Source organism: Muscardinus avellanarius (assembly GCF_963383645.1).
Source record: "Muscardinus avellanarius genome assembly, chromosome: 7".
NCBI classification, from domain to species: Eukaryota; Metazoa; Chordata; class Mammalia; order Rodentia; family Gliridae; genus Muscardinus; species Muscardinus avellanarius.
Window position 1 is genome coordinate 34,837,298 of NC_137793.1, and position 12,477 is coordinate 34,849,774.

The 12,477-nt window shown below is 33.9% G+C and overlaps 1 protein-coding gene across 1 annotated transcript in view; it reads right to left on the bottom strand.

Annotated features, from left to right (window-relative positions):
- Positions 1-12,477, bottom strand: part of ADAMTS19 (ADAM metallopeptidase with thrombospondin type 1 motif 19) — a gene marked incomplete at both ends in the record, with an annotated part of 271,867 nt that overhangs the window by 117,321 nt on the left and 142,069 nt on the right. The window lies entirely within an intron of this gene.

Below are 12,477 nucleotides of genomic sequence, written 5' to 3' on the forward strand. Positions count from 1 at the left end.
TATATTGTCTTTACAGTTCTGGTATTCTCACTGGATCTGTGCCTCAAATATTTGCCAATATTCTCTTTCTCTCTTCCCCTCCCACCCTGCCCCAGTGAAATCTACTAACAAGATCTAGTTATAAGAAGACCCAAAGAATATTGGAAGGATATTGGAGTAGAGAAGTTGGAGGAGGAAAAGGAGAGTTGATAATCTGCTGAAAAGTTCAAATAATTCTATGTTTATATATGAAGGTATCACTAACAATTTCATGCTAACATGTATGGGGAGGGAGGAATCAAGGTAAGATCCAGGAGGAAATACACCAAGTATTGTGTGGATAATGTTTGGATCACTTTGAATCTCACTATGATATATAATTACAACTCACAAATATTAGTTTAAAAAATGTCCATCTTAATTTTCATTAAGATAAATAAAAATTTAATCAATTATTATGACAACATCCTTATGAAAGAAGAAAATGATATAGAAGTAGTAAGTAAAGTCCACTTTTATCATTAATGAATTAACAGCCAAATACATTGCTATGTCTGCTAACTTTGGCCTTAAAAATTCTGATAGTAAAACTAAAAATACACTACCAAATATGGCTATTTACATAGAGTACTACAAAAATTCATGAGTGAATCATATTTCTCTTTCCAATTCCAATTAATGTCTTCAAATGCAGTCTGTATCATCAACAAATATTAATATAATAATGGACAACAGAATATAGAAAGATGTTTTCAGACTTTGAAAATAGAAAAAATTAAGCATTTTATGAGATATTTATGAGCCAGTTCAATTGACTATTGAAGGGAAGAGAGAAAAGTGCTGATGATAAAGAGTTTTAATATCTATAACTTTGCCTTGATCATATGAATAGAGGTAGCTTAAATAATAATAAAGAAATAAACATGTTTTAGTTTTTTCATTTGTTAAATATATTTCTCTCTCTTTCCTGGTTGGTAGATTGTTTGGATATTAATTGGAATTGGAAAGAGAAATATGATTCACTCATGAATTTTTGTAGTACTCTATGTGAATAGCCATATTCAGTAATGTATTTTTAGTTTTACTATCAGAATTTTTAAGGTCAAAGTTAGCAGACATAGGAATTGAACCCAGGGACATTCTATCTCTGAGCTATATCCTCAGCCTTATTGTATTTTGAAACAGGGTGTCACTAAGTTGCTGAGGGCCTTATTAAATTTCTGAGGCTGGCCTGTAAGCTATGATCCTCCTTGTCTTAGCCTTCCAATTACTGGAATTACAGGCATGCATCGCCACACCTGGCTAAATATACTTTGTGAATGGTTTGTTGTGAAGACTGCATCAGGAAGAGATAAAATACCTGCAAAGTGCCTCAATGTAAGAGGAATTCATAATACTTACTCATGGCAGGGCAGCAAATCAGAAACTTTATTATAGAATTCTAGTTTGTACAGAATCACAGAGAAATGAAGTTTTTTTTAAATATTAACTTGATTTGGTTGACTGTGTGGGCTTGAGAAAAGGTAAGAAAATAAAAATTAAAATTATTTTGTTAAGATATTAAAGTAAAGCAAGCAATCACAATTTGTGAGATGGCACAGTCTCATAAATTGATAAGGAACGCCTCTGTGTATTTCTCACTGTTTAGCTCTGAAGTGGCCCCTGTCAGTATCACTGCTTCACATCCCCATGGGTTCTGGCTGAAATGCCCATCAATGAGTCACCCGTTAATGGCCATTCGCCATGTGGAACATACTCAACTCTTCCGTCATGATGAAGCCTTTGCAAATCACACACAAATGCTATTAATTTTAAAAGGCAACTGCTCTTTTTCATAAATAATAAAACTTTCTAAATAATGTATCCATTTGAAAGAAGGGTAGTGGCTGCTTCCAAGATTTAGCAATTTGGGTATTACCCAAAGGAGTGCAATATGATTTTCCAAATTGGGAAGATTATAACCTTTCATCCAGATGATCATTTTCACTGTGGCATACTGAGTCCCATGTAAGAAATTAGCTTCAGCCATGGAGGGATTTGGTGATGCAAGCATTGTTTACCATTAGTGAAAATTTCCTAAAGCTATTTAGCTTGTAATAGAAAACATTATTATTAAGTCGCAAGAGGTTTTTTTTTTTTAACACATCTGGATTTATCAGAGGACACTACTAAGTCCTGATTCTACAGCTTTGAAATAAAATAATTAATTGGGAGACTTTATCTGTGCCAATCATATTAGTCATTTACAATGATATCATTTAGTCCTCACAATATCCCCATAATGTTTCTATTGCAATGTCTTCTCAGATGCAGAAGGCTCTGAGGTTAATGATAGAGCTATGACTCAGACCAGGGAGTCTGAAGCTCAGACAGACCTCTAAATCACCCCACTGTAATGCTTCTATTTATGGATCAAACTCCATTTCTGCAGATGATTTATTATTTTCTGAATAATTTTAATGCATCTGCTGTTTGAGCAGAAACACACCTCTCTCTATATATACAGCTCTGTAACTAAGTTGCATGCATTTCATGGGAAACATTTTTTAGGTAAGACATTAGTAACACCTCTCCTTACACGGTGCAATTGAACTACATTTTAATAATCTCAATTTAAATTCATTTTGACAAAGAGCCTTGGGCAAATAAACTCTCCACTAACATTGTACATGGTTGTCAAGTCAACTGAAAAAATATTTTTATCTTATAAAACTTCTCAACTTGTTTAAATGTCCTTGCCAGGAAGTTTTGTGATATCCTGCGGAAAGCTGGAAAGGCATTTGGATTTTGAAGATGGTCCCTTTTGATGTTTAAAGAGTCAGAGAACACTTACGAATGTACTTGTATTTTTTTTTTTTTGAGTAATTTAGAAAAAAATGTGATTTGTAAACAGTAACTTTTTTTTTTTTTTTTTTTTTTGCGGCACTGGGGATAGAACCTAGGGACATTGTTCTTCCAAGCTATACCCCCAGCCCTATTTTTAGTCTTTTTTCTTTGATTTTCAGTGTGTTTATTTTTTACTTTTTATTTTTATGTGGATCATATTGAAAATGGCATACATTCAGACAGTGCTTGGTACCATCCCCACCCTGCTTTCCTCCCTCCCAACCATGAGTTTCCAGGTTGACCACATGCTACATTCATACTTATACACATATTCGAATCTAGCTCCTCCATTAATCAACCTCAGCCTCCTTCCTCTCCTACTCTTCCATTCTAGCTTTGCTGAGGTTTCCTCTCCATTATGTGGAGATCCCCTGGCATCCCCAATACTCCCTAGTTTAGGCATAATTAGAAAATACATGTCCCTTCTCTCTGTGCTTGGCTGATCTCACTTAACATAATTTTCTCCAGGTCTTTCTATCTTCTTGTGAATGACATGATTTTGTTCTTCTTTATTGCTGAGTAGAATTCCATTGTGTGTATTTCCCATAATTTTGCAATTCATTCATATGTTGATAGAAACCTAGGTTGGTTCCAAACTTTGGTTATTACAAATTGTGCTGCTATGAACATGGGTATGTATATGTTACTGTAGTTTTCTCATTTCAACCCCTTTGGAAAAATACCCAGGAGTGGTATAGCCAGATCATATGGTGGATTCATTCTCAGTTTTCTAAAGCTCTACACACTAATCTCCATAGTGGCTGAACTAGTTTGCACTCACAATATAAAAGAGTCCCTTTTTCCCCACATCCTCACCAGCATTTGTTGTTACTTGACTTCTTTATGCTTGCCACTCTGATTGGGGTTAGATGGAATCTCAGCATAGTTTTGATTTGCATCTCCCTGATGGCTAATGATGTTGAACATCTTTTCATGTATCTATTGGCCATTTGTAGCTCTTCATTTGTGAAGTATCTATTCAATTCAATTGCCCATTTCTTGGTTGGGTTATTTGTTTTTCTAGTATAGAGTCTTTTGAGCTCTATGTATATTCTGGTTATCACCCCTCTGTCAGAGTAGTGGCTGGTAAAGCTCTTCTCCCATTCTGTAGGCTTTCTCTTTAGGTTCTTGATGGTTTCCTTTAATGAGCAGAAACTTTTAGTCTTTTTATTTTTGAAACAGGGTCTCACTAAGTTGCAAAGGGCCTCGATAAATAGCTGAGGCTGTCCACAAACCAGATCCTCTGTTCTCCACCTCCCAAATGCTGGGATTACAAGTATCTGCTAACACATCTGGCAACAGCAATATTTTTAAAAGGAGATTTGTTTTAGCTGATTGCATTTTCATATCATAGTATTTCCTACTGAAAACCATACATTATTTAGATAAAATTAATAAAAGAAGCTATCATGATGTCTAACTGAAAGTGGATTTTATGTCCACAAAATGGCTTTTTTTTTTTTTTTGGTGGTACTGGGGTTCCTGGAAGCCCTTCTACTTCCAGGCTACACTCCCAGACCTATTTTATATTTTTATTTGGAAACAGGGTCTTAAATCAGTGTGGCTGGCTTCGAACCTGTGTGATCCTCCTGTCTCCGCCACCCAAGTGCGGGGATTACAAGCGTGCGCCACCACGCCCAGCCCTAAAATGACTTTTAATTTTACATAATTCAGCAGGTATATAAATTTTCATAGAGAAAACATCAGTCATTAATAATTAGAAAATATTTTTGTATCTTGTACTTCTTTTGAGAGTTCATGCCATTGATCTCAATATGCACAAAACAATAAAATATGTATTTTGATTAACCAGTCAAAAGACTATGCATAGCAAGTTAGCAACAAGGTGGAAAATTTCACATTAAAAAAGAAGTACAGAAACAGTACAGAGAGAGACTTTTCAAATTTTGTTGCTTATTATATAGCTGGATTGTCTAGCAAAGCAAAATACACTTTAGAAGCTACTATGGGCTTGTACAGTGATGGGCTGGGGTCATAAGACTGCCTCTACCTTCAAAGAGTTTGTCATCAACTGGGATTGGAACACTACCTCTTGCTGCCAGGTAGCCCGGCGATGCCTGGATCTCATTAGCTCTGCATTCCCTCAAGCTCTGCTCTGCTCATTCTCCCATTTTCACCTCTGCTGCCATCCATCAAGATAGTTCCTGATTTTGTCCACTTCTGAATTATCAGTGTTTACCTGATTGGCTGTTTGTCCCTCTGCTCTCTATATCATTAAATTATAGACTAATGATGCTAGTTTACTATGAGTGTATTAATATGAAAAGGGTTGTTTCCTGTGCAGAGCTTTTTAATTTCCTTGGCAAGTAGAGACACTGAAAATGTAAATAACAAACCACTTGCACCAGAATTTTAGGGCATACTGATGTCAGGTTAGTTAAAAAATGCATATTCATGGGCCGCATTCCCAACCAATTAAATGATAATATTTATGGATATTGTCTACAAAACTGCATTTTAGCACATTTTCTAGATGATTCTTATTTATTCACTATTCAGATAATTAATGTTCTACAGATAAAACCCACTCTTTATTTCATTATTCAAACCATCTGTAAACTGACTTCAATCTTTTTATTTTCTGGAACAGTTAATTCTAGTCTAACCTCTTGTATAGTTCTTATCTATTAAAATTCTTTCTCTTGCAAATCTGCATTTAAAAATTGAGCTCAAAATTTAAGCCTGCCTACCTCTATAAAAGACTTTAATAATTGCAGTCGATATTTCCAATGACCCTTCACTGATATACCCTTAAAATTTATGATATATAAGATAAATCAGAACTGCCTTGTATTTCTGGTAAATGTTATATAATATCTGTAAATTATCACCACCTAGAATATAATCACTTGGAGAATAGAAATTACAATTAACAACTGTTTTAATTACTCAGCTCAATATCTTAATAAATTACTATCTACTGATTTATCAACTGATATAGAGAATTATTGAAGCAATGAAAGATCCCTTAATTAGATAAAAAGTAGAAAACAACATGGTCTCTTGTCAACACAAAGATATTGTGAGCCTAAAAAGTTCATAGATGATATACTCAGAGGCTGCTTGCCTTATTTGTGGGCACACATTTACAAGATATATCACAGATCAGAAAGCCCTGACTCTTTCAAGGTCATTCATTAGCTGGGTGACTTTTTTCCACTTCCACTCATTCACTGTGACCTCTGAACCTACATAGGATGTAGGTGTGGGAGATCTGCCCCCATAAACTGGCTGAAGTCTCACTATGTCATTGACATGGAAAAACTGCTTATTACCTTAAGTGTATCATTGTCTAAATAAAGTATCAAATACTTGTGTGAGTGGTCTATATGAATCTTCATGATAAGTAACCTTTCTGATGACCTGTATTATATCCTTTCATCAACATCTCCCCTTCCTTTTTACACTCATTCCCTGAGAGAATATTATATTCTATTACTATGAGTTAATCATTTTTAGATTCCATATCTACGTAATATTCTAGAGTATAGTATTTTTCTCTGCCTGACTTGTACAGTAACTGCAATGCCCTCAAGATTCATCTAGGTTATTACAAATAAAATGATTTCCTTCTTCATATACACTGAATAATATTCCATCTTTAGTGTGTGTATATTAATTTGTTGACAGACATGTGCACTGTTTTCACATCTTAGATATTGTGAATCATCAGAATTTTAATCCTATTGCTGAAAAAGCTACAGTTGGCCCTTCCAGGGTCTTACAACTCTTAGATTCTGTGATGCTATGTTAAATCTCTGTGAGCTTTGTTATATCCTTTGCCATTTTTCTAACAAAGCTTTGATCATTTTGTGTACTGACTCGTAAGACCTCATTTGATATTAAGAAAATATTACATGTCAAGTATGTTGCACATACATTCACTGTTTGTGATTCACCTTCTGACTTTGCTATATTTTTCCTTGTGGTGATATTCAATATTAAAAAGTTCACTATATATCTTCTCCTTAAATATTTGTAACACCATATATAGAATCATAGACATTCCCTATTGAAAGATAAGAAAAAGTGGCAGCAAAACAAATTAAAAGTATCATTGTTTAGAACCAGCCTGGTGTGTCTGGTGTAGCACCTACAGCAAAGGCTCACACTTCCCCTACTGTTATCACTGGATGACTCATTTCATTAACTGATGCAGGTGCATCCTTCACTATATGCTACTATTTCACATCTTTCTCTGCTCACATGTGGGTTTTCCCTTTACTTTCTTCCATTGACTTCTTTATTTACTCAAGTTTCAGCACTAACTGCTTTATCTGGTATGAAATATATTAACATCTAACAAAGCTCACTGTGTTCCTCCCTGTATTTTTGTTTTAATAAGAAATTTCCTATATTGCTTTCTCCATATGGACTTTATGATCAGCATGTTTAATAAAATAAAAATAGTGAAAGAAAATTCTGTTAAATTTTTGGGCAGATTACATAAAACTTATATAGTTCATTGTCATTTGACAGTATTGATTGTTTGTTCCCAGACCTTCAAATTTTTATGACTCTCTATGTGGTTGTAAATCTTTTTTATAAAGTCTTATAAATTTTTTGAGTTTATTTCAAGGTATCTATCTTTGGAGTGGGTGTACTGGAGATTGAACCCAGTGGTGTGCTATCCCTGAGCTGAACGATCAGCACCTCTTATTTTATTACTTTTAAACAAGCTCTTGCTAAGTTGCTAAGGGTCTCCCTAAGGAAGTTGCTGAGAATGACCTTGCTGTAATTCTCCTGTTTCAGCCTCTCATGTGTGGGGATTATAGGCTAGAGCCACCATACCCAGCTCTTAAGGTATTAAGAATTCAGGTAAAGCCTGAACAAGATCAGTTCCATTGAAAATCCTTGCCAGTCTCTTTTCTATTTAATTGGATCTCCTGCTTTTTTATTATTATGTCATTACTGTTTTTCTATACTGTTTGGCAGATGAAATTTTCTTATTTTTATATTTTGCTAAAGGCTTTTGTTTATGTATAAAAAGCAAAAATTTTTATGTAGTTTTGTAACAGAGTAATAAAAATTCTTTTATTATTTCTAATAAAATTTAGTATTTCTAAAACTATTTTATATGTATTTTCTATGTATGCAGATAGGGTTCATTTTGTCATCCCTTTTTATTTTTAGCATAATTTTAAAATTATAAGCTATTACCATAACATTTACATAATGTATATACATATCATATATGTGTATAGGTCCACGTATGTATTTTATTGTTTAACATAAAATAAATATTTAAGGAAACACAAAAATTAAAAACCCAACCAAGATCAATTCCACTGAAAACTCTTGCCAGTCTCTTTTTTATTTAATCAGATCTCATGATTTTGGTATTTTTGTGTTCTGTTTTAGAAATTCTTTCAATCAATTGTGAAATTATAAATATAGCACCTCTCCCTTCTTCTACCCTCTCCTCCCCTTTCTTCCCCTTCCCTTTTCCTTTTTATCTCCTGTGAGAAACTGGGGATTGAACCTAGGGGCACTCTCACTGAGGTGCACCTTCAGCCCTATTTTATTTTGTTTTGAAACAGGTGGCTTCAAATCCGCAATTTTCCTATTTCAGCCTTCCACGGACTGGGATGACACGTGTGTTATATCACTCAACTAACATATTATCAAAGTTTCATATTTCAGTCTTTGTCGTGTGTGTGTGTGTGTGTGTGTGTGTGTGTCTGTGTGTGTGTGTGTGTGTGTGTATGTGTGTGTGTGTTTTACTTGGAATTGAACCCAGAAACATTGACCTATGAACTAGATACCCAACCCCATTTTATTTTATTTTTTGATTTAAAACAAGGTCTTACTAAATTGTTGTGAGTCTCTCTAAATTGCTGAGTCTATCCTTGAAGCTATGATACTCCTGTCTCAGCCTCCCAAGTATCGGGATTGCAAGCTTGCATCACCATGCCTAGCTTACACTTGATTTACATATATGGTCTAAAAAGGTGTTCAATTTCACTTCTTTATATATGAAAATCCAATTACGCAGCACCACATTTTTTGAATAAACAAGCTTTTCTCCATTAATCTACAATGTTACCTTGCCATCAGTAATTTATATAGGCATGGGCTTGTTAATGATTCTGTATTTGTTCTCTTTTCCGAGTGGCTTGCATGAGTGTAAAACTGTCTTGGTTACTATAGTTGTACAAAGGGTCTTGGTTTTTGTTGGATCTAGATTCTCACATTCTTTTTCTCATTCTCCTATGCCTTTGACTCCAGCCTCATCTCTTCCTTCTTGAACAGTTTGTAAAATAAATAATGTATATTATTTGCATTTACCTGTAAATTTTGAAAGTGCTTTGATAACTTCTATTTATTTACTGGAATTCCCACAAATTTCTAAATCATTTATAGCAGATGTGTTACATTTATGCTAAGTTGTTTTTAGATAACTATATCCCTTTTGAATTAAAGTTATTTTCATTCAGGCATGCTGGCACATGACTGTAATCCCAGTATTTGGGAGGCTGAGATAGGAGGATTGCAGGTTGAAGGATAACCTCAGCAATTTAGCTGGACACTTTTTCAGATATATAAAATAAATAAAATGTATAGTATAAATGTATAGTGTAATGTAATATATAGTGTAATAAATGTAATGTATAGTGCCATTGAGTTCAATCCTCAGCAACCCCCAATAGTTTGTTTCTTCCATTTTTATTTGCTTTTCTACTGTGTTGCACTTATTTGTACCCCAGTACAGAAAGAAGTATATGTAGTGAGATCATTGTTGTATTTGTGTCATTTTTGTAAAAGTTTCTCTTTGCTCCCTAAGACTGGTGCTCAGAATATATAAGACCTGTACAAAGAAAAATATAAAACTATACTGATGAGCAAAATTTCTGAATGAAAAAAGGAACATACTATGCTTTCATATAAAAAAAGATAGGTGTTTGCTATTTTTGGTATATATATGAAAAAATTTTATTGTATTTTTCAATATCTAATAAGGTAGGGCTACATTTTATTTTTAATCTGTTAATGTGGGATTAAAATTTTGAATAAGAAATGACTTCAGTTATCCTGGTAATACCAACCTTATCTCCTTTTATCACCTTTGTTCACTCATACACTGCTGATATATTTTTGTTTTTGTTTTGGTACTGGAGATTAATCTCAGGGGCATTTTACCTCTGAGTTATACCCTCAGCCGTATTTTGGTTGTGTTTTTAAATAAGGTCTTGCTAGGTTGATGAGAGTCTCACAATTTGCCGAGGTAGGCATGGAACCAACAATCCGACTATCTCAGGCTTCCAAGTACTGGGATTACAGGCATCTGACACTATGCCCAGCGTTTCCTATTTTATAATTGTTCTTTTAAAATTTTTATATTATCTTAACACTAGCCTGAAATAATGAGCTGGGGAATGTTTCTTCATTTTTGAGAAAAATTTGAATAGTAGCATTAAATTTCCTTAAAACTATTCCTGTGTCAGGTCTGATATTTTCTTTGGGAAGATTGGAGGTTTAAATCACTGATTCAATTTATTTAAATGGTTATAAAGCCTTAGGTCCTTCTACTATGTATTTCTCAGAAATTTTCCATTTTATTTTCACCTCATTTTGATTTTTGACAGGAAAACATGCAACACATTTTCTTAGTGGTTTTGAATATTTCTGTTTTCATGTTATGTTTTCAATACTGTTGAAATATTTCTATTTGTAGATTAGTCTTTGTCCAATTGATTATATTTTAAGATATAATTTTGATTTATACATTTTAATAAAATTAATCCTATTTCATTACTTTCTACTTTATTACTATTTCCTTCTAACTCCTCTTACTTTGCCATTTTTTGAATTTCCTAATTTAAGAATTAAAACCAATAATTTCATCATTAGAATTTTTTGTTTATATTTTAAATTACTCAATTTTCTCCATGCACTGCTTTCTCTGTAAATTGTTAACTTGTTCAATGGTATCCTTGCTTTTATTTAATAATATTTTGAGTACATAATAATTTATTTTTTGCTCTATTGGTTTTTCAAAAGTTACTTTTAAATTCTAAGTGTTTTTTTTTTGTTTTTTTTTTTCTTTTTGCAGGTCTGGGGATGGAACTCAGGGGCATTTGACCTCTGGGCTACACCTTTTGCCCTATTTTTTATTCTTGATTTTGAAACAGGGTCTCAGTAAGTTGTGGAGGGCCTCATTAAGTAGTTGAGGCTGTCTGCGAACTGCGATCCTCAGATCTCAGCCTCCCAAATGCTGGGATTATAAGCGTGTGCTTTTAGTTTTATTTAAATTAATTGCATTGTGATCTATAAAGCACATCTATACACTAATTTTTGAAATTTGTTTAACTTGCATCACAAAATAATATACAACTATTTTTTGTTAATATGCAGTGTGTTTTTACGTGGATATTCCTCATTTATTGACTGTAGATTCTGCATCTGCCTACAAAGCAATCTTTGTGATTATTATCTTTTTTCTTCTATGTAAATCTTTCAACCCACCACACCATAATTGTAGTTCCATCTATTTCTCCTTATAATTTTGTAAAGGTTTGCCTATATTCTTTGAAGCTATGCCTTTAGATTCTAATGTATTTTCTTTCATCTCATGGCCTAAAAAAACCCATTCACTTCCAGCAAGCTGGATATACAATTAGCAGGTAAGGGACTCTAAAACTGTGGCCTTATATACAAGAGTCCATTAAAACTTCAGCTCCTCCATTCCTATTGAAGACTCAGTGTGCATTAAATAAGAAATTCCTGCTCTCTTCTATTTCAATTGATTTCTTCTATCTCTAGTATGCAGAAATTTCTCCTATTGGCTCTTCATTTTGCCTCTATACAAAAATACAAAAATTATTACTTTTGGAGGATTAAAGATAGTAAAATAGAGGAATACGATGCATTTTGATTGATCTGAAACTTGAAACACAACCAGTGGGAAGAGTGTTTATTGGCAAAAGAAGAAAAGCACTCAGAACTCAACAGAAAACAGTTGAAATGTGGAGAACTGGATACAGCAATGGAACAGAGAAAGGAAAGAGCTCCAGAAGTCTTATCTGGTGAGTAGAGATCGCAGATGGCACCACTTTGGCAAACCCCTGCTGAAGCTGGTGGGTGCTAAGACCCAGCAGTTCTCAGAGACCAACTCCAACAACAACAACAACAAAAAAAGCAGAATATTATCAAGCCAGTGAGTGTAGAAAATTATCATCAAAAGCAATCACAGTCTTCTCTTCATACTCCAGTAGCTCAAGACTGGGACTCTCCAGGTCATACAGATGAACTATGCAACAAAATTGTATGGCTGAAGTTGAACTTGGACTGAGAAGTGACAGGGAATTCCTGTAGGATAGCAGTGGCTACATTCAACTCTTCAAGTCCATTGTAATATACAGACCAACCACCCAGAAAGCTACTGTGATTGCATCATAACTCATTCTTCTCTACCAGGACTCAAGCAATTCTCAAGAAGACAACAGAAATAAAACCTAAGAACTCAGAAAACATGAGGATGAAGACCAATGAGAAGCAATAAATTCCCACAACTTAACAACAGAGATCACCAATACTGATCTGCAGAAAATGCCAGAAAAAGAATTTAGAATTTTTATTTTTCATATGATC